This window comes from Saimiri boliviensis, chromosome 9, assembly GCF_048565385.1.
Source record: "Saimiri boliviensis isolate mSaiBol1 chromosome 9, mSaiBol1.pri, whole genome shotgun sequence".
Taxonomy (NCBI): domain Eukaryota; kingdom Metazoa; phylum Chordata; class Mammalia; order Primates; family Cebidae; genus Saimiri; species Saimiri boliviensis.
The window spans coordinates 32,277,707-32,299,398 of NC_133457.1; the positions used below are offsets into that span (position 1 = coordinate 32,277,707).

A 21,692-nucleotide genomic window follows, 5' to 3' on the forward strand; every position below is an offset into this window, starting at 1 on the left:
GAGAGCCTAAAATGGGTCTTTTGTTCTCTAGGTCAAGCCCAGAACTGATGCTGGGAAGGATTTTAATATGTAAACAACATCAGTAACTGGAATTATGTCAGTGGATCACAGGAATATAGGATAGATATCACAGAGCAGAATTCCACCTAAAGTCATTGCAAGGAGAGCAGGAAAATAGGCCCCAAATTCTCCTCTGAATGCCATCCACCTAGTCAGCTATCCAATCTGAAATATCTACTCGCTTTTGCATTTCTTCTCAAAGTTAAACTTCTGATATCTAGAAATGTACTTAAAAGAGGAACCTGAGGAGAGTTATTTGCTTTCTAATAATATTGTAAATTATTGACTGTAATTGTTTTCTCGCTCTGTCCACACCCTTTGCCATCTATATTTACTACCTATATTTGTACTTCCCTGACCTAGACTTGTGCTTTGGCCAATGGAATGTGAGTAAAAGTGATAATATGGCAGGTTTTGAGTCTTTGTCCTAAGTGACAGTACTTGATTCTGTTTACCTCTCTTGTATCTCTGCCGTTACCATGAGAAGAGCTTGTCCTGGGTAGCTGCTGCATCCTAGCAATGATGAACACACACAGAGTAGACATGAGCTCAGAATCAATGAGGAGCCAAGCCTGGGTGTATCTTCAACTTGATTCAGAGACACCTAGCTGAAGCTAGACTAGATTAGCAGAACCACAACCAACTTTTGAACATACAAGCAACAATTAATGATTGTTGTTTAAGTCACTGTGTTGTTACTCAGCAATAACTGGCTGCTACAAATAATAATAATAATAATAATAATAATAATAATAATAGGCAACTTGCCTATAACTTAACCAAGATCATTCAGCTAGTGACCAGTGCAGATGGAATTCAGATCTGGCTTTAAATTCCATGCTCTTAATCACTTCCTTATATGACCTTGAGAAATGGAACTAGTTAATACTTAGGTGGGTTATTTTCAGGCAGCGATTTTTATCCTGGAATAAAGAGAAAATGAGCAAATATATAAATTTCTTTTCACATGGATTATAGGGAAGAGGAGAGCTATAGTCATACCAGAATAATTCACAAGAAAATCCAGTCAGGTCCCCCAGATCTGACAGAGAGGGAACAGCCTATTAAAATAGAAAGCTAGAAGAAAGCAGGATTCAGGATTTAAAAATAGCAGGCCATAAAAAATCAGGATTCGGAAGGGCTGCCCAGTATGACCACTGTCATGCCAGAATTTGCCTCCCGCTTATGAGCTTTGTGGTCTTCTCTGTGCCTCAGCTTTTCATCTGCAAAATAGTAATAATAAAAGTAACTGCTTCCTCCCACTGTTTAGAGGAGTGAATGAGTTAGTGTGTGTCAAGTGCTGGGAATAGTGTCTGGCACATTGTAAGCAGTGTATTCACGTAGCTTAGTGGTGCCTCTAGGAGGGAGCACCATACTTATATCTGCCTGGTATCTCTGACTCCACCACTGTGATGGTTTTGTACTGTGTCAACTTAGCTACTAGAACTACGTTTCCCAGAATTCCTTCCCCTGTATGGTCTAGATTAGAATTGCCATATGAGGAATCTGCATGAGATTTGGAAGGTGAATGTGGAGCACTAGCCATCACTGTCTGGAGGTCAGTGTTGGGCACAAGGGGCTGCTGCGGCCCTCGCTCATACCGGACCTGCACAGGGCAGCAGCTGGGCCTGCACCTCCTCCTGTAGCTGCTCTGGCCAGGTGTGTGTGTCGCTCCATGATGGAGGACCCAGCTTGCAGGTCACCCATGTGGTTGAGATTGAGATGGCAGAAGACAGATAGGGCTTGGAGTTGGTCCCATGGATTTCAGTTGGTCCTCATGGAATCCTGTTTGTCTTCACAGATTTTCGTTCTCCTTGCTTTTCTGCACTTCATGTCCAGCTTTTTGTCCAAAATGCCTGGCTGCTGACCCATAGCAACTTCAGGATTGGCCCACCAAATGCAGAGGGAACACCTTGCCCAGACATCTCCACCAGCTCCCACCATGACTCAGGGTCTAATTTCTGTTGCAAATCCGTGTTTTTCTACATTACTCATGGTGGTCATTCTGCCCTGATTGAACCTTGCCTGATACATCCCTCACTCCATTCCTTTGTGAGCTGGATATAAGACAGTGGTAGCATGGGAAGCTCAGGGTTCTGTGGAATGCATTTTGCATTTACCATAACTCTAAGCATTTTGGATCTCAACTACAACCCTTTGCCTTCTCACGATTTTCCCAGAACTTCTCTGTGGGAGGACTTTGAGCAATAAGGAAAGAGTATTGACTGCTGAAATCGCCACAGAAAAAATATCCAATTTCTGGCTTCAGCACAGTGGTGGGTGGGGCTAACCACAGATTTGTCATCAGGTTTTAAAATCAAAGCCGTAAGATTTTCCTAAAAATAAATGAAAAAAAAAAAAAAGAATTCTATTTACTTCAATATTGCTGTTTTCACAATTTCCGAGAACAAGTTGTACAGAGTAATACAAATGCTAAGAAGGTGGGTCCAAATGAAATACAGAATTCATAAGAGGATGTTACTCAGAGGAAAGGCAACCCAGTGTGCTTCGAGATGGTATTGCAGCAATGAAAACAAGCTCAATGTTCATGTCAGATAAACAATCGTCACAGCTCTGGATGTTTAGGAAGTGACTCATCTTCAGGAACGGGCACTGAGTGAAGACAACTGTTTACCTCAGCTCTTCGGTTGTGGACACAAACATTCTTTTCTTCCCTTGTGACTGGGTCACTGGGAGATGCTGCTGCAGCCACGTGCATCGGCACCCCAGCTTCCACCACACAGACAGACGCTTACCTCTCCTGCCGGTGCTGTCTTCCACTGTCTGCTCTCAGCCTCTCACTGTCCGCTCTCAGCCTCTCACCGTCCTTGGGGATGGAAATTCTCTAAAATCAACAAGTGTCCCAGTAAATGAGGGAGAAAATACTCTCCTTGCAAGGAGGAGCCATTGTTAGGAACTTTTGGGCTGAGATGCTGTGGTTGAGTCCAGGGGGCAACAAAGAACAGACCAGTTTCAAACTCGGTCAGCTAGCAAAGAAAAAAGAGAAGAGCTAAAGGCAGTGTAGAGAGTCCGGTGGAGGCAGGGCAGAGCCAGAGTCAGGGAGAGGATCCTCCCCTTTCAATGGGAGGTAGTGAGGTCTGGAGTCAGGGCCACAGCAAGGCCAGGGATGGAAGAATGGAGAATTCATGCAGGAGAAGCTTGGCTGGAGCTGCGGCGAATCAGAGGGTGCATCACAGCAGGGCTCTGGCTAGTTGCGCTATTGTCCTTTTCTGCCCTATCTGAGTTGTTTCATTACCAGAACCCAGAGTTTCTACTGCTGTAGCCATAGAGGCTGACTGCTTAGGAACCAGGGTGGCAGTGGAGGCATGTCATCCAGAGAAGCGCACATCCTTGCACCAGGACACATGAACAACAATGTCTACAGTAGCATTGCTCATAACAGCTCCAAGTGAGAAACTAGCCAAACGACATCAGCTTTGGAACAGATCAGGAAATGGTGCTGTATTTATAAGTAAGCTGGCTGTTTATACAGTGGAATACTATCTTCATTTCCTAGGGCTGCCATAACAAATTAGTGCAAATCAGTGGCTTAAAATCACAGAAATTTGTCATTTCACAGTTGAGGAGGCTGGAAGGCTCAAATCAAGGTGTCAGGAGGGTTGTTTCCTTCTGGGAGGCTCTCAGGGAGCATCTGCCCCATGCCTGTCTCCCAGCTTCTGGTCTTTGCCAGTAATCCTTGGCATTCCCTGGCTTGTAGCTGTCATCACTCTCATCTCTGCCCCCATCTTCACATGGTGTTCTCCCTCTTTTCTCTCAGTGTCTTCACATGAACATCTTACAAAGACAACAGTCACTAGACTTCAGGCCCACCCTAATCCAGTATGAATCATTTTAACTGATTACATCTGCAAAGGTCCAAATGAGGACCAAATGAGGTTTCCAAATGAGGTCATGTTCTGAGGTTCTATGTGGATGAGAATTTTTGGGGGGACACTATGCAATCAGTGCAAATACTATACAACCACGAAAATGAATGAACTACAGCTGCATGCAACAACATGGTGAAACACAGGCATGATATTCGGGAACAAAAGTTAGGCACAAAAGAGTATGTACTGTGGTGTTACACTATACAATTCCAAGTCAGGAAAAGTTAAACTGTAGCGTTTAGGAATGCATACTTTGTGATACACAGGATATATGTATCATATTATAATGAAAAGCAGGTAAATGATTCACATAAAAGTGAGGATAGGGGTTGTATATAGGAGGGAAAGGAGTATGAGAGGGGGTTCCTGGGATGCTGGAATGTTCTCTTTCTTGACATGGCTGGTGGTTGCAAAAGTGTTCATATTTTGATAGTCTATGAAGCAATTTTATTTTCTGTACCTGCTATTTTTCACAATAGAGCAAGGGGGTGTCAGGTAACCTGCAGTTCCAGGTTCTGGCACCAGTTACTGAGTTTTGGGTAAGTTATATCCCTGGACCTTGGTTTCCTCATCCATAAAATGAGGAGGCTGGAGACGATGTTCTCCAAGCTCATTAAAATACACCTCATTTAATTCTCCAGGCATTTCTCAAAAAGAGGAGGACCCCCAACATTATGTTTACAAAAAAGGAAACTCTCGAGAGAGGCACCATAACATTAGTTAGACTTTGAAACCAGAAGAACCTGGAGTTAAGAGATAGAGGTGAAGTGCAGGGGGGACCCACTGATGACACAGGGGTTTTCAGATCATTCTGTCACAAGGAGCAAATCAAGAGAAGAGGTGGGTTTGGGGTGAGGTGGGGTTGGGTAGACAAGCTTCATTGTGGAGACATTGTTGGAAGTGAGATGTTGGTGGGATGCTATGTGGAGAGTCTGGCAGGCTGGAGCAAGTGCTGGGCTCAGCCAGGTCTGGACTAAGCATGGACAACTTGAAATCAAGTCCTCTGCTTCATGGCCTGGGGTGGGTCTCACTTTACTCTTTCCTTACTGGGATTGTTATTTGTGGTGGCGTGACTTTGGAATACAGTGTCAACCCTTCTTCTATCCTGATTTCTTTCTGGACTTGCACTTCTCATCAATGGGCTGTCACTAGTTCTTGGTCAGTGATACACCAGATTTACAGCCACTCTGGAGCTAACTATGTGTAGGTCATCTAAACGGTAAACCTCAAATGCTTCACTGCCTGGAATCCCACCACAAGGAATTATATCCTTTAGATCCAGCGTTCCTCTCCACATGGCCTTTTCAAAAGTAAATGTCAATGCCCCCGAGAGGATAAACAGAGTAATTCTTCAACCTTTAGTAGATTAACATCTTACATGTTTCCTTCTGTGACAGGAGGGTGGGATAGAGGAAAACACTGGCATCTGAGCAGTAGGTTGTGGTGGGAAGCGAAAGGGACCAATAATCTGTGTTCAAAAGGCAGGCTGGGGCAGAGGGGATACATTTCATATATCTTAATATCCTGAAAACTTTCTGACAATGTACAACTCCTATCACTTCTCATGTACAATAAGTCCTCATTTAACATTTCTGATATGTTCTTGGAAACGTCAACTTTAAATGAAACCAATCGATAGATGAATTGAAATAAATGAGTTAATTAAGTTCCTATTGCGTATTTCTGGTCACAAAAACATCACCTGTTGATGGAAGTATAAATTGGTCCAACCATTGTGGAAGACAGTGTGACAATTCCTCAAGGTTTTAGAAATAGGAATACCATTTGACCCAGCAATCCCATTACTGGGTATATACCCAAAGGATTATAAATTGTTCTGTTATAAAGACACATGTACATGTATGTTCATTGTCGCACTGTTTACAATAGCAAAGACCTGGAACCAACCCAAAAGCCCATCGAAGATAGACTGGACAAAGAAAATGTGGCACATATACACCATGGAATATTATGCAGCCATACAAAAGGATACGTTCGTGTTCTTTTAGGGATATGGGTGAATCTGGAAACCATCATTCTCAGCAAACTGACACAGGAACACAGTACCAAATACCACATGTTCTTGCTCATAGGTGAGTGTTGAACAATGAGAACACATGAACACAGGGAGGGGAGCATCACACACTGGGTCTGTTGTGGGGGTGCTAAGGGAGGGACAGCAGGGGGTGGGGAGGTTGGGGAGGGATAACATGGGGAGAAATGCCAGATACAGGTGGCGGGGGTAAGGAGGCAGCAAACAACCTTGCCATGTGTGTACCTATGCAACAATCCTGCATGACCTGCACCTGTGCCCAGAACCTAAAGTACAATTAAAAATAATAATAAAAGAAAATTTTAAAAAGATGTTTAATTTAAAATGATAAACTTATTAAAGCAATAAAAAAAAACAAGAAAAAAATCACCAAACTTCTAAATAAAGACCAAAATAGTTTTAATATTAAACATTGAAATAAATGCAAGCTATATATACATGTAAGAAAGATTAATAAAAACAAGTAAGGTCATCATTTATCGAATTCTTTGTGGAATCAGTGAGTGATGGCAGTGAGTGGTGTTGGTAGGTTAAATCAATGAATAAATATTTGCAAGGCAAAGAGAAGTTTCAGGAGCACCTCCTCCCACCATACAGTTCCAAAACAAGCCATCACAAATATGACAGGCTTGCTGGGTGCTTTTGTCTCCCATCATTTATAGTTGCACATTTGTATAATTATTGTAGACATTACAAATTTTTATTTTACAGTCACTTGTATTCATTCATTCATTCTTCTTTCAACCCACTTATTCCAGTTCAGCACTGTGGGTGGCCAGGGCCTCTCCTGGCAGTTCAGGGCACATGGCAGGAATCAGCCCTGGACAGAACACCATTGCATGATAGGATGCATGTGCGCACACACACACAAACACGGTCTCACTCATGCTGGAGCCATGTAGACATGCCAATTCACCTCATGTGCACCCCTTTACAATGTGGGGGGAAGCTGGAGTACCCAGAGAAAACCCGCAAGGACATGGGAAGAACGTGCTAACCCCATGCAGACAGTGGCCCTAGCAGGAAATCCATTATTTTTTCCCTCATCACCATTATAATGAAATGACATTGAACAAAATGAATTGTTCGAAGACCTGATGTACTCACTAAACTGGAGAGAAAGGCCTACTATATGCAAATATCAGGAGGCTGTTTACAAACATTAATTCATAGAAACCTCAGAACAACCCATTTCACAATGAGAAAAGAGCATCTCAGAAGGGACCACTTGCTAATCCAATGAATAGGGGGCAGCGGAGCACAGTGGTGAAGCATTAGTTGTGGTGGGTTCAAATCCCTGCTTACCAGCCAAGTGACCTTAGGAGAGTTATTCAACTTCCTTCTGAAACCATTTCCTCCTCATCCTCTTAGGGTTGGCGGGGAAGATTAAATGGGAAGATGCATATGAAAGGATCAATGCTCTGTAAACTTTAATTGTACTCTTAACCTTGCTAGGCAGAGGATAGGCCCTGTGGGTACAAAAACATCAGCACGGGCTGGGCGTGGTGGCTCATACCTGTAATCCCAGCACTTTGGGAGGCCAAGGTAGGGGGATCACCTGAGGTTAGGAGTTTGAGACCAGGCTGACCTACATGGTGAAACCCCGTCTCTACTAAAAATACAAAAATTAGCTGGGTATGGTGCTGCATGCCTGTAATCCCAGTTACTAGGGAAGCTGAAGGAAGGATAATGGCTTGAACCCACGAGGAAGAGGTTGCAGTGAGGTGAGATTGCACCATTGTACTCCAGCCTAAGTGACACAGTAAGACTCCATCTCAAAACAAAACAAAACAAAACAAAACAAAACAAAACCATCAGCAACAAGATGTCTCCTCCTGTCCGTCCAGACAGACAACGGGGTGTCCCAGATTTGCGCAAACTAGGATTTGGAGTCTGGCTATTTGTGGAACTGTTGTTTGTGATTTTGGGTGTCTATTCTTGAATCAATAGGCATGAGACCTTTTGCTTTTTGACAGAAGGAGGAGGGATGAGTTTCTTTGGAAGGGCTGAGAGAGGGGCTTGGAGATGAACTAGAGTGTCTGGGGGACATGAGTTGTAGAGCCTGGGCCAGAACCAGCCTCACGCTCCCTTTACCACTTGCCCTTGGAGGGAGAGGTGCACAGGTTAAGAGCATCTTATTTCCTCCTCTTTCTTCTCTGGACCAGCAGGAAGAGTGTCTAGAGCCAGGATGTGTACTTCCAGATGCCTGCCGTACCCTCCAGCCCCCAGCTCCACCCTAGTGTGAAAGGAAAGGCCAGCTGGCACCATCAATAGCTAGCTTGTCAGCAGCAAAACAACCATCCCATTGATCAAGGAGGCTGATTTTCTGCCAAACACTGGGAAGGCTTCAGTGCACATTCTGGTCAATCCCAACTGATTCTGGGCTAGCAGTTCTTGCTAGGTTCTTCCCTCCCTGTTTATTTGTTTCTGTAAACATGGAAGGCATCTATTTGAAATCTGGACACCCAGATCTGGATGGGCTGTCAGGCTGGACTGAAGGAGTCCACTTCAAAGATCATCCTTCATGGCTGGAAGGATATGGAATAAAAAAGTTGAGGTCTGTCCAGTCGTGGTGACTCATGCCTGTAATCCCAGCCCTTTGGGAGGCCAAGGCAGGGGGATCACCTGATCTCAGGAGTTCGAGACCAGACTGGCCAATATGGTGAAACCGTGTCTCTACTAAAAATACAAAAATTAGCTGGGCATGGTGGTGCATCCTTGTAATCCCAGCTACTCAGGAGGCTGAGGCAAGAGAATCACTTGAACCTGGGAGGCAGAGGTTGCAGTGAGCAAAGATCAGCCACTGCCCTCAAGCCTGGGTGACAGAGCGAGACTACGAGACTCCATCTCAAAAAAAAAGTTGAGGTCTAGCCTCTGCTGGAGGCCTTGGGGCAGAAGACAGGGCTCGTGTGGTTGGCCAACCCTCCTGCTCAGCCTCTGTACTTCCTATGCAAGTCACTTCTGCTTGGATGTCCAGAAATTTCTAAAGCACTCTCAGGATTGTGTTCAGATACTTTAGGGAGGCCTATGGGATGCTGCTTTCATGTGTGCTCTTGGAGTGCAGTGATGAGTTGGGGGTTTGCTGACACTTCCCCTGATGAAACAATCCCCTTGCCTGGAGAATGCTTAGCTCTGTCAGGGTTGTGTTTTTCCATCCTCCTTGGTGTGAACTTCTGGGGTTAGTTTTGTGTCACTTTGGATCTTGGTGAAACAACATGGCAATGGGAAGATTAATGGAAAAACTCTCCTCCCAACTGCCTGGAAAATACATTCCCCTTTTCAGCATGAGAACTAAGAGGAGTGCCAGCCGAATGGTCTGAAGAGAAAAGGAAGTTAATGTTCTCTGTTTTAGCTCAGGCCCCTGCTCTGCCCTTTTTACTGGCTCCCTCCCCTGAGTTGGACTTTACTTTTTTTTCCTCTAACAGTCTCTATTGGACCTCAGAGGTATCAAATCTGTCAGCAACTGACTTCTGTTCAGCTCCCATCCTGTGCAAGTCCTAGGCAGGCTGCTCTCTTGACATCTGATCTGTGGGACAAGCCTGCATGGAAGGTTAAAGTAACTTTATTTTACAGATTAGGAAATTGAGGCTCAGGGAATTAATAATCTTCCTGGAGGTCACACAGCAGCTAGATGATGAAGCTGAAATTCAGATCTATTCTCAGTGGGTTCTTCCTATAATGCTGCATGATGCAAGTTCCTGGCATAGGGCCTGGCACACTGCAAAGCTCACACATGTGAGAGAACGAAAGAAGAAAGGCGCCTGTGAATGGAGGCCTCTGTAGGCTCCATGAGCTAGGTTGACGTCATTTTAACATTTTTACTTCTCGTGAGGCCTTCTCATCACAATGCCTCCATTTCCTTATCAGCATAACTGACGGGAAAATGGTTGTTCCTGCCTGTGACTCTGGTTGGTGGGAGATTGTGAGGGAACAAGGAGGGCTTATGAGTTAGGATAGTGAAGCCACTTAGCTGACAGTGTGACCTCATAAAGGATACCTAACATCTGTGAACTAACACAAAAGGCAAGAGAAGTCCCTTCACTTTGATACTTTTGTAAAGATTAAATGAATGTATGAATGGATGCATATGGTAAATAAATAATTAAATGCAAAGATTAGATGCCAGAGGTATTTAGGAAGCCTCTGGTACATGGTGGTGCCTAGTCATCATTTTGTTTTGGTTTATTTATTTATTTTATTTTTTAATTTCTTTTTGAAACGGAGTTTCGCTCTTGTTGCCCAGGCTGGAGTGCAATGGCGCGATCTCGGCTCACCGCAACCTCCACCTCCTGGGTTCAGGCAATTCTCCTGCCTCAGCCTCCTGAGTAGCTGGGATTACAGGCACGCACCACCATGCCCAGCTAATTTTTTGTATTTTTAGTAGAGACGGGGTTTCACCATGTTGACCAGGACGGTCTCGATCTCTTGACCTCATGATCCATCCACCTCGGCCTCCCAGAGTGCTGGGATTACAGGCTTGAGCCACCGCGCCCAGCCTGGTTTATTTTAAAAACTTTAATTCAGGGAGTCTTGTGCCTCGGGGAGGGGAGGCATCTCACGGTATGGACATTTTGCTTGGCAATGCATTTGTCTGGATATTGGTCCACAGCCTTTATTTGATTCTCAAAAAAGGGTTCATGACCTCGACATGCTTAAGAACCACTGCAGTTGAATTTGATTTTTGACCCAAGGTTAAAAACCACTGAACCAAGAATATATTGTGTCTGCATGTTCTTGGAATTACGCTGGGGGCTATTTAAAACCAAACAAGGAGAACATGAGGAATCTTTGCCTTTTCACATTTTAAATATGGTCAGACTTGTAAGTAGATGCACTGACAGAGGTATGCTCTTTCAAAGGAGAAGATGCGTTGGCTGAATTAGGTACATATATAGATCAATATCAGAGATAATGTTTGAGGGGAGAATGCAGAAACAATAGTTAAATATTCCCTAATAGTACTAACGCAATAGATACTAGCTTTTCTATTTTAACTTTTCTTCCCAAGAGTGTATCTAATAGCCAGCTATTATTGGGCACTTACTAGCATCAGGGAGTGGTCGTTTGCTCTAAATGTTTGATCCTGTTTAATTCTTATGACCACGCTAGGGAGTAGATACAAGTACAGGCATCGCTCCATATCCATGGGGAATTTATTCCAGGACTCCCCATGGATACCAAAATTTATGAACACCCAAGTCCCTTCTATAAAATAGCATAGTATTTGCATACAACCCACACACATCCTCCTGAGTACTTTAAATCATCTCTAGATTACTTATAATACCTAAAACAATGCTTACACATCACTTCATTTGCATGAATTCAACACAGTATTCAACATGCAGCAAACTCAAGATTTGCTTTTGGAACTTTGCAGAATTTTTTTTCCCTAATATTTTCCATTTGTGGTTTATTGAATCCATGGATGTCAAACCCATGGATACAGAGGGTCAACTGTATTATCTCTATTTTATTTCTGAGGAAGCTGTGATTCAGAGAGGTTAGATAATTTGCCCAGGTTACACAGCTAGAAAACAGAAATTCTCAAAATCATGAGTTGTCTGGGACTTATCTTTGACAATGTTCTTATTCCTTGGGCATCTTTCTCAACCCAGAGTAGTGAGTGCATCAGTTAGGATGCTTTTGACTAAAAGTAACAGAAATCCTCAGCTCAAGCTGTATCTTAAAAATAGGGAATTTTATTTTGTCAGATAACAGAGTTGAGAGGTTCAGCAGCCTTCAGGTAGGATATACCTAGGCTCTGGTTCATTTCTTTCTTGATTCTGCTCACGTCTTTGTGCTAGTGTTGACCACAGGGGTGGGTAAGGTGTCTGAGGCACATTTAGCAGTGTCCAGATGAAGAGCTGGGGATGGTCTCATCTTGTGTCTTCATAGGAAGAAGAAGATAGTTCCAAGAAGGCTCAGGAAAATTGTCTTCATTTTCTGTTGCCAGGACGTGGACACACCCCCATTCCTAAACCAATAACTGCTGAGGGGCATGTGCTGTGATTTGAATGTGCACCTCAAAAAGCTTATGTTGGAAACGTAATTTCCAGTGTAACAGTGTTGGGAGGTGGGGCCTGATGAGAGATGAGTAGACCATGAGGGTGGTGTAAATGGATTCATGCAGTTATTACAGGAGTGGGTTTGTTATAGAAGGGCAAGTTCAGCCCCTTGTTACTCTCTCTCTCTTTCTCTCTCTTTGCCTTTCTGCCATGTGATGCTTTCTGCCATGTTATGACAGCAAGAGGGCCCTTGCCAGTGCCTTCCCCTTTATCTTGGACTTTCAAGTCTCCAGAACTGTGAGAAATAAATTTCTGTTCATTATAAATTACACAGTCTATGGTATTCTCTTACAGCAGCACAAAACAGACTAAACAGGCGTGGAATTGCTATGATAGGTTTATTAACCAGGTGGCGATTGAACGAATGTTAGAGAGTCAACCCTACAAAGTAGGAGATCTTCAGAACAAGGAGTTTGGGAGTGCTGGTCTAGCTCATTGGCCTTTCCTGATTGTGCCTCAGTTTCTTCATTTGTATAACAACTCTAATAGCATCTACCTCATGAGCTGTCCTAAGGATTGAATGAGATATTTGTCCAGATGATATTTGTTTTTCTTTTGGTAAGTTACCCAAATGCTACCACAAGGAAACTGGATAATTTGATATGAAGGTTGAAAGAAGTCCCTTGTCCTCTCCCTGTGCTTAAGTGAGCATGTTACTTAGGGTAAGTCAGTTAGACTCTTTTTATGGAAATTTGAATGTTCAGCAGAGAGAAAATAACCCTTGAGAATGACTGGAGTTGATTCATCCTCTTGGGGGCAGACTGAAGAGGCCAGAGGCCAGCGCTCAGTTCCTTCTCCTGAGAGTCCCAGTACTACTGTGAGTCCTGTCCTCTCTCCGTTCTGTGGACTTCTCAACGTTTTTTTGGTCTTAGGTTGGGTTCCCTAGAAACAGAGCCTGAGGGAAATTCTTGTCATATGATTTATTGATGCCCTCGAAAGAAATCATAAAAGAGTGAGGGAAACAAAATAGGTTGGGAGAAAAAGCTAAGTAAAGATGTTATCTCAGCTGGAGTCTGGCCTCCGCCTAAGAGGCTGTGGGTTATGAATGGCACATGAGAGTAAGTTCTGCCTTCGGGCAAAGTGGTTGGCTTTTAAAATATCCCATATCAATCCAATGGGAGGTGAAGGGTGAGCCCCCAGATGAGTGGACTCTTGTTGGCAGAGGGCAGTTTTCTGAAGAAGGGGGCAGTTGTGCACTGTTTGTAACCAGTGCCCACAGCGGCCGGTGGAGGAGTGCCCCAGAGGTAAGAAGGATCTGGGTGGAGCACAAATAGCAACTATTAAATTCCCAGTGTCTCCTTTTCTGCTTGAATTAGCCAGAATCAGTTTCTGTGGTTTGTGATCAAAGTGTCCTGATGAATGCATTCTGTAGAGTGCTGGTAGTTATTATTATTATCGATACTATTGCTATTATTATTATTATTAGCCACTACTCCCTAATTCTGCTGAGAAGGTATGTATCTTCTAAAGAATGAGGGATGAAGAGCCTGCTATAAATCTTGTGTAAAATACAAAATTAGTTCAGCATCAGACTACTCTTTTTAAGGGAAAAGTTACAGGGAAAGTATGAAACGATTAGAGTTGGTTTCTCAAAATTCTACTGATTTTTAATTAGAAAGAAAAATAGAACTGCAAAAGGAGACTGAGTAAGCGCTGGCTCTGAAACAACCCCCCTCAAGTCCCCTCTCATGCATAATTTGATTAAATGATAGAATTTATTCTTTTAAGTGGAGAGTTTATCTGTTTGAATTCTGATCAAACAGCAGTACCCTGGACCTCATGTCCAAGGAAGAAAGAAATTGAAATATAAATTTTATTTGATGCCTGAAGTACATTATCTACTCTGCAGATATGTTATTTGAAATTTCCAAAGTTTCTCTTACCAGCTATTGCTTTTCTCCCCTGTCTGTGTAATTGCATTTCATTCAGAAACACTTGACATGCCAGGCTTTCTGCCAAGCAAATTTGAAAATGCTTAGTTGAATCACTGTGATTCAGCCTTTGATGAGCTTACAGACTAGAAAAGGAAGTCTCAACATAAATACATATCTCACAGAAGAAAGCACTACATGTACTGCTGAAGAGGGATACAGACAAAAAGGCTACACAGGTTCAGAGGAGGTTTGGGAGACTTCCAGTGAGGGGCTATGAAGGCATCAAGTGGTATCTGCGTGATACCGTGCATGGGCAAATGGCTGGAGTTTAGGCTTTCAGAGATGGGCCATTCACAGGGGTGGGAACAGCATCAGCAAAGACATCAAGGCAGGAGATAAGTTTGGGAAGCATCAAGTGGCTTGGCTCAGCAAGTAGCCCTCTGAATATAAACATGACACTCCTGAGACACCTATGAGAATGAATTGCTCGCCAAGTGCAGGTCCAGCTGAGACACTCGTGTCCACTGTCTGCTGTCTGTCATGATGGAGGACAAGCAAATATCAGGCAGGGAAAGATACAGGAGTGTAAAATCTAGGGGCGGTGGGAAGGTGGAAGTCTTTAGGGTTTTTCCTGAGGAGGTAACGAATTTGGCCTATGATGCAGGAGCCAAGTCAGGGGTTAACAGGAGATTTTAAGACCCAGGCAAAGTGGAGAGCAAGATGCTGGGTATTGGAAACTAGGGAGCACGATATGGTTTCCTGATAAACTCCTGGCACCATCTTTGGGAGATCATACCTCTAGATGTCAGGGTCTAGGATAGGCACAGAGTTACAGAACAGGTTTTAATCCATTAAAACTAAGAGCTCTGTGGTACTGCAACCCATCAGGGCAGTTCCTCCTGCAACCAACCCAGCTGACCCACCCAGCCTTACCTAGAGGTCTATGGAGTATCCCAGGGGCTTTTCTGTTGTCAGTTGCTGAAACTGCAAACTTTACGATCTGAGCAGGCTATACAGCCTCTCTGTATCTGTTTCTCACCTGTAACACAGGATGAATAACAAGGTCTACTTCACAGAATTGTGTGGGTGAGGTAAGTTAATAAATAGATACAACTTAGCATAGTGTGTGTAGATCCTTCTATTTATGTATCAACTGTAAATTCCGTGGGGTAGCTGCAAGCCAGATGGTCAAGAGCAGGGTGTCAGAGCGACGGGACACGTCTCCCAGGAACGGAGCATCCTGGGTACCACTGGAGACAGCCAGTATCACAGGCCAGCCTGCCACCTGGTGCTGGAGAGCAGAGGGCCACTCCCCAGCAGAGACCTGAGGCCACACTACCATCATCACAGGGAAACTCCCATCTCGAATCCAGGCGTGGAATTAATATGTGCACAGGGAAGGAAAAAAATAGGAGTCTCTTGCCCCCCTTTTCAATACCATCACATCCAGAGGGCTCTTTCCTGCAGCACCAGCTCCTTTTCAACCATGTGAAGAAATGGAATGGTTTTCTTGAAAGAGTCTCATGAAGAGGAAAATCTTTTTAGAAGAGAGATGATAAAACAATAGATGGGGAAGCATCTGAAGTGGAAAGACCTTGAATCGTAAAGGATCCAGGTTTCCAGACGGTATCCTTGGGCTGCCAGGACCAACAGAGAAGGAATGAATGTGCTGTCAGAGGAGGTTTGTCTGTTTGAGCAGCTTCAAAGAGGAAGGCACTGACATCACTAAGGGGAAGTGAGAGGAAGCAAGAAGGGGGGCCCAGTGATGCTTTCAGATGACTGTCTTATTGACTACGGTTGACAGGACTGCTTGCAGCCCCGAGCCTCAAATCATAGGATTTCAGAAATGCACGAGCTGAGCTGGACACTGACCTACTTCTTATGGTCCATTTTCCTCCTGAGATATTTGTCTGCTCTTGAGCTGACATATTCCTTTCCAGAGTCCTCGAGGTAATAGTACATAAAGCAAAATGCTCACTAAATAAAAGACATCTATGCTCTCTGTTACTATAAGGAATTGGTATTTAAATTTTACATCTCTTCTGGCCCACTCTGTCTTCTCAAAGGAGAGGTATGTAATTAGGGAGGCCATACCTTCAGGTATGGAAAGCCTGTCTTTGTGTCAGTTGTCCTGGCGTAATTATTGGCAGTGTCCCCTCCCTTTTCTTTCTCACAGGTGTCCTAGTTCAGTCCATAAATTATATGATCACCTGTCTTAAATTCCCTCAGCAGCTGACAGTGAGAGATTTTGATTCATTTAGTAGCTTCTGCCAGAGCAGCTTCCCCTCTCCTCTTTACCTATTCCCATAGTCAAGACTATGTTTGCAAGTGGCGTGAGCCCTACTTAACCACCACTAGAGAAAAGAAGAAAATAATTGGCTCAGTGCAGTAACCTGTAGGGAAAGCAGAGGTCCACTGAGCTGCTGAGACAACTGGAACCAAGTTCTCCAACGTCCCAGCACTGTCTTGTTTTATTTCTAATCCCAGCTGCCTTTCTCAGCCTAATCTCCTCCTAAAGCAGGATTCATGGCCACCAGTAGCTTTTTCTCACATCTCATGCGAGCAGGACTTGTGCCTCTCTGTTAGTTCCAAGCTGAGTGTGTGTTTTGTTTTTAAGAATTCTAATTGTCTAGAATTGGATTCTGTGTCCACTCTAGTAGCTGAAGTGGACAATGCTGACATTGGCAGCCTCACCCAGAATAATCTCCAATGATTAGAATGGGAAGGAGTAATTTCCAAAAGAAAAGAGGCTACATTTCCAAAAGGGTAAAGGAGAAGTGCTGAGCTGATATGGCAACTTGTGTTACATAATTTTGCCTTTTTCTGAAATCCCAGTTCCTCCATGAAGCCTCTTCTGGCATCCTAGCCCTGGGTGTTCTTTCCCTCTTCTGAATGCCATCACATTTCTTGGCTGTGATGCTTATTTGTTATTGAGTCTTAACCTGTCTTACCCCATCTCTTCTGTTATTAAAAGACATTGCTACTTTATAATTTATTTCTTTATTTTGAATGATTCACCTATTTAGATTATTTTCTCCTTAGCTTGGCTGTTGTCAGGCTGTAGGATTGTGTCTTAAGTTACTTCTTATCCCATAAGTGATCCAAGCATGAGACTTTTCCCAGACTAGGCTTGAAAACAGTTTGTCTGTTTGATTTGGTTCCTACTGGGCTGTTATCCATGTTGAATACATATCAATTTGGGAGGTCTGGTAGAGAAAAAGTCCTGTGCTGAGAGTCAGGAGACCTGGTTTCTGATTCTCACATGAGCCATGAGACACAGGCCAAATCATAACTCTCTCTATTTTATAGACTTTTCCATCTGTGAAATGATGGCCAAAAAAAAAAAAAAAAAAGTGCCCTAACTCTTAGGATTCTTGTGAGAACACACTGGGAGCAATAAAAAGAAAAGTGCTATATAAACGCAAGGTGTGTGTATTCATATTGATAATTCAAGGAGAGAACTCAGACGTTCCTGATAAGGAATCATTTTCAAGTACAACTCTTGCTACCAAGTTTGCATTTACACAATTGTTTCCCTCCCTAGATAAAACCACCTCATCTGCTGAAAACATGAACCCATGGTTAAGCCAACCATTTAATTAACTTATAAAAGCTTTGTGGAACTCTAAAGAAAATACAATAGTAAATTGGTTTCCAAAACTTTCTAATAGGAAAGCTCATTTCTTTGGTCCCATGTGGTACTGAAGGGCCAAATTGGCCAATTATGACTTTACTGTTAGATAGCTTTTTTTTTTTTTTTTGGTTGTTTGTTTAATTTCAGTAATGAAGTGTTGATGTAATGTTCTTTTTAAACATCAACATTTTCTTTCTCCTACTGCTAAAGAGTCTAGATTCTAATTCTCTTCTTTTAGTCAAGCTGCAGAAATCCAATTCAAATTTACTCAGTACCTTAATGTGTACCAGATACATGTAAGGACTGGGCAATGGGGTTTATAGTGTCAATAGGGGTCATCTGGGTCAAAAGGATCTTGAGGAGCATCCAGTCAAATAGGGACGACAAATGGTAAACAACCCATTATAATCATATCTACAATTATGCATGTAACAATTCTCTAAAGCAGTATATGAGTCAGGGTGGGACAAACAGCCCCAATTTTCAGTGTCTTAACATAGTAAAAGGTTATTTCCTACTCATACAAAGTCTAATATGCTTGTTCCTGGTTGGATGTCTCTCTACTCAGTGGGGACACAGGGATCCAGGCGTATTCTGTCCTCTGATGCCACCATTTTCAACTTGTGGCCTGTAAGGTCACCATGAAAAGGGATAATAGCCTGGGCAAGGCACAAGGGATACTTAGCCGTCTTAATCTGATAGTGACACACATGACCTCTGCTCATATTCCACTGGCCACATAAGTCCATCTAGTTACATGGACCAACTGAGATGCTGGGCAGCTGCTTCTCAGTCACAATAACACTATTCAAAAGGGACACATCTCTTAGGTGGATGATAGCTGTCTCTGCTACAAGTAATACTGTTTTTACAAGTGATAAAAATGGAGGGGCTAAGTAACATACCCAAGGTCAGACAGCTGGTATGTTGAGAAACCAGATTTAAACCCAGTTTGTTTGCCCCAAAGCTCATGCTCTCTTCACTCCGTCACACTAACTTCCTCACCATGACTGTGTATCAGGCTCTGGCCATGGTTGGGCTCTGTCTGCATGATCTGCCCATTGAACCCATTTTTCCTGGTTTGAGCCTCTAGAAAGCTGGTCCTGCTGCTGCCTTAACTTTCTGGCCTGATTTTCTTCACAGCTCTTGGCTGTGATTGGGTCTTGCTAGTTTTCCTCAACTTTCTCCTCCTGGTGCACTCTCAGCACTGGACAAAGTTTCCATCTTGGTGACATAGAAAATCAAGAAATAGGATTAGAGCTTTTACAACTGCTGTTTGAAGAAGATAGCAGCCATTTGCCTACATAACTTCAGGTACTTTTAGCTATAAAAACTAGTTGTATCATTTTTTTTCAGAGTTTATAAACAAATTTATTTGTTTCTGAGAGCCATGATTTAGAACATTAAAAAGGTCCTCCTGGGAACCTAACTTGGGGGAAATGTGGCGAGAGGGCGGGACTTGGCCGCCCATGGGCACGTCACAAGATGCGGCCAAGCTCTCTGGGGTGAGCTCTGCTCTGACTTCAGGCCAGAGTGTCTGCCCTGGCAGCGCCCTGACAGCCGAGTGGTTGGAAGGCCCTGGCTGGGGAGATTCATTTGAAATCTTCCTTTTTCTTTGTCACTGGCGTTTCTTCTGGCTTAGCATCCTCCGCTATCTCTACTGACTTTTGCAGCTTTTTCTTCCCTCTCCTCTTTTTGGGCTTCAGGGTGAAGTGTAGGCCCTCAGGCGGCTGCGCACAGTCCCCAGCATCCTGAGCAGCGGTCTCGGAACCCTGGTCCCAGCAGAGACCTCTGAGCTGCTCCCCCGCACTCTTCTTCTTGGCCCCCTGCTCCTGGGCCCCGTCCCTCTTGGGATTTCCCTCCATTTGCCTCTTGGCCTTAGGCTTCGGGGAACTCTTCACATCCTTACCTGCTGCCTCTTTGTTTCTTTTCTTCATCTTTTTTCTATCCACCTGAGTCTTGGAAAGGTCAGGCCCTGGATCTGGGACCTGGGGCTTGTTCTTCAGTGCCGCCATTCCCTGGGCAGAGAACTCCTGGATGGTGAAGGCACTGGTTGGGCTTTCATTCTCATCTGGAGTGGAGGAACTGGCATTGCCCTCAGGAGTCTTCTTACTCTGTCTTTTCCCAAAAATGCAGTCAAGATCTGTTTTGCTCCGAGATGATAGATCCTTCCCTTTTGTGAATTTCATATAGTGAACACGGTCTTTGGAGATTTTGGACTTTTCCTCAAGGCTAAAAGACTTCTTTTTCTTCTTGTCTGAGGAGTCTGCAGTTTCCTGCCCAAGGCAAGTGTTCAGCTCGGCCAGAAGCTGGTTAAAATCATCCTGATGTACAATCCAGTTGTCTTTGTTATTGTTGGTGGCTCCAAGTCCCAGGTGGTTATTTTTCACTTGAACTTTTATATGATCTGTGGCTCCTTGCTCCTGAGCCCCTAAACCCTTTCCTTTAGACCACCCCATCTTCTCTGGCATCCTCTGGCCAAACTTGGAATCGTCATTACTCCAGGCAGTGTTCTGAGGATCCACAGCCCACTTCTGCTTCTGCCAACGCTCAGCCAGCATCAACATGTCGCAGAGTCTGTGATACCGCGGCCTCTGGACCTGTGTGACTGCGGCCACTTGGCAAGGGGGCGGGGCTCGAGGAGAATCTGGACGCACGTAACTCTCTCGCTGGCAGACTGCAGAGCCCGAGGCGCGTGCTGGGGACGTCAGTGGCGCGCCACTGGTGTCATTTTTTTGGTTCCATTTCCTCCAGACCAGTAAGTAGTCAATTTCAAAGAACAGACAGAGCTCTAGGAATTTAGATGTAAGAGACAATTCTGGGTTTGAAAAATGGAGCCAATTCATTTTGTGAGCATAAATATGTACATGGGGCTCCAATCAGAAGAAACAGGACAGATTTGTATAATGAACTCTCCAGCTAGCCCATCCTGACTCATACACTGTTTTAAGCTTTGGATGGACCACAGCAAAGGGCTGTGCTCACATTTACCCTGCCTGTTTCAGATGTATGAAACATCAGCCCCATCCACAAAACCCTGATTACATTGAATTGAATTCCAGTCCCTATGGCTGCAAAACAAATTACCTTCAAACTTAGTTTAAATAACCATGTATTATGCTCATAGATGTGTGGACTAGTAATTCAAACTCGTAGGGACGGTTTGTATTTTTATTTTTTTTTTCTAATTTCTGATGTCTCATTGAAAGACTCAGCAGCTGAAGGTTGAGATATCCGAAAGCTTATTCACGCACAAGTCTGATGGTTAATAATGGCTATTGGTTGGGGGTCTCACCTCCCCTTTACATGGGCCTCTGCGTGTGTCTTTCTATGTGAGTTAGTTGGGCTTCCTTGCAAGCATGGTGGCTGGATTCCCAGGATGGACATCTTGAGAGAAAAAAGAGAGCCAGGTAGAGGTGTGTTGTCTTTTTTCAGCTGTCCTTAGAATTCATGGAGCATTGATTCTGTCACATTTTATTCATTGAGGCAGTCACAAAGTTCTCCCCAGGTTTAAGGGTAGGAAAGATAGACTCTGCCTCTTGACGGGGAGTAGCAGTGTTCTGGAAGAATGAGTAGGACTTGAAACATTGCTGTGGCTATATTTGGAAAATATAATCTGCCATACCTTGCTTTCATTTTGATCCTTAGATCTGATTTAAATATTAGCTATCATATATTTGGTGCCTGTGTGCCAGGTACCTTATACTCATTAAATCTAATCCTGACTCCAACTCTGCAAAGTAGGTCATGTTATGCCTTTTATAAATCAGAAAACTGAGACCCAGAGAAGTTAACTAACTTACCCGAAGACACAGAGCTAGCAAATGATAAAGTTAAGTTGCAAGACCAAGCCTGACCCACTCCAAATCTCATACTTTCCCCTACAGTTCATATACGATTCCCAATGGGGATGACTCATTCCTTTAATGAAAGGAAAGTTTGGCAGGGGAAGATTGGAGTGGTGGAGATGGGGTAAAGGGAAGTTCAGACACTTTGAATTAATGGTAATTTCCATGAAGGTGCTTGTTCTAATAATTTCCACCTTCCCAAGTCCACATATACTTAGAGCCCATCAAGTCAAGCTGATGTAATTTAAAACCCTCCCTGGTTTCC

At 43.7% G+C, this 21,692-nt stretch overlaps 1 long non-coding RNA gene and 1 pseudogene across 3 annotated transcripts in view; one reads left to right on the forward strand and one right to left on the reverse strand.

Moving 5' to 3' along the window:
- Window positions 1–21,692, forward strand: part of LOC141585616 (uncharacterized) — a 238,187-nt gene that overhangs the window by 155,082 nt on the left and 61,413 nt on the right. The window lies entirely within an intron of this gene.
- On the reverse strand, window positions 19,172–20,146 carry LOC101041304 (PIN2/TERF1-interacting telomerase inhibitor 1 pseudogene; annotated as a pseudogene).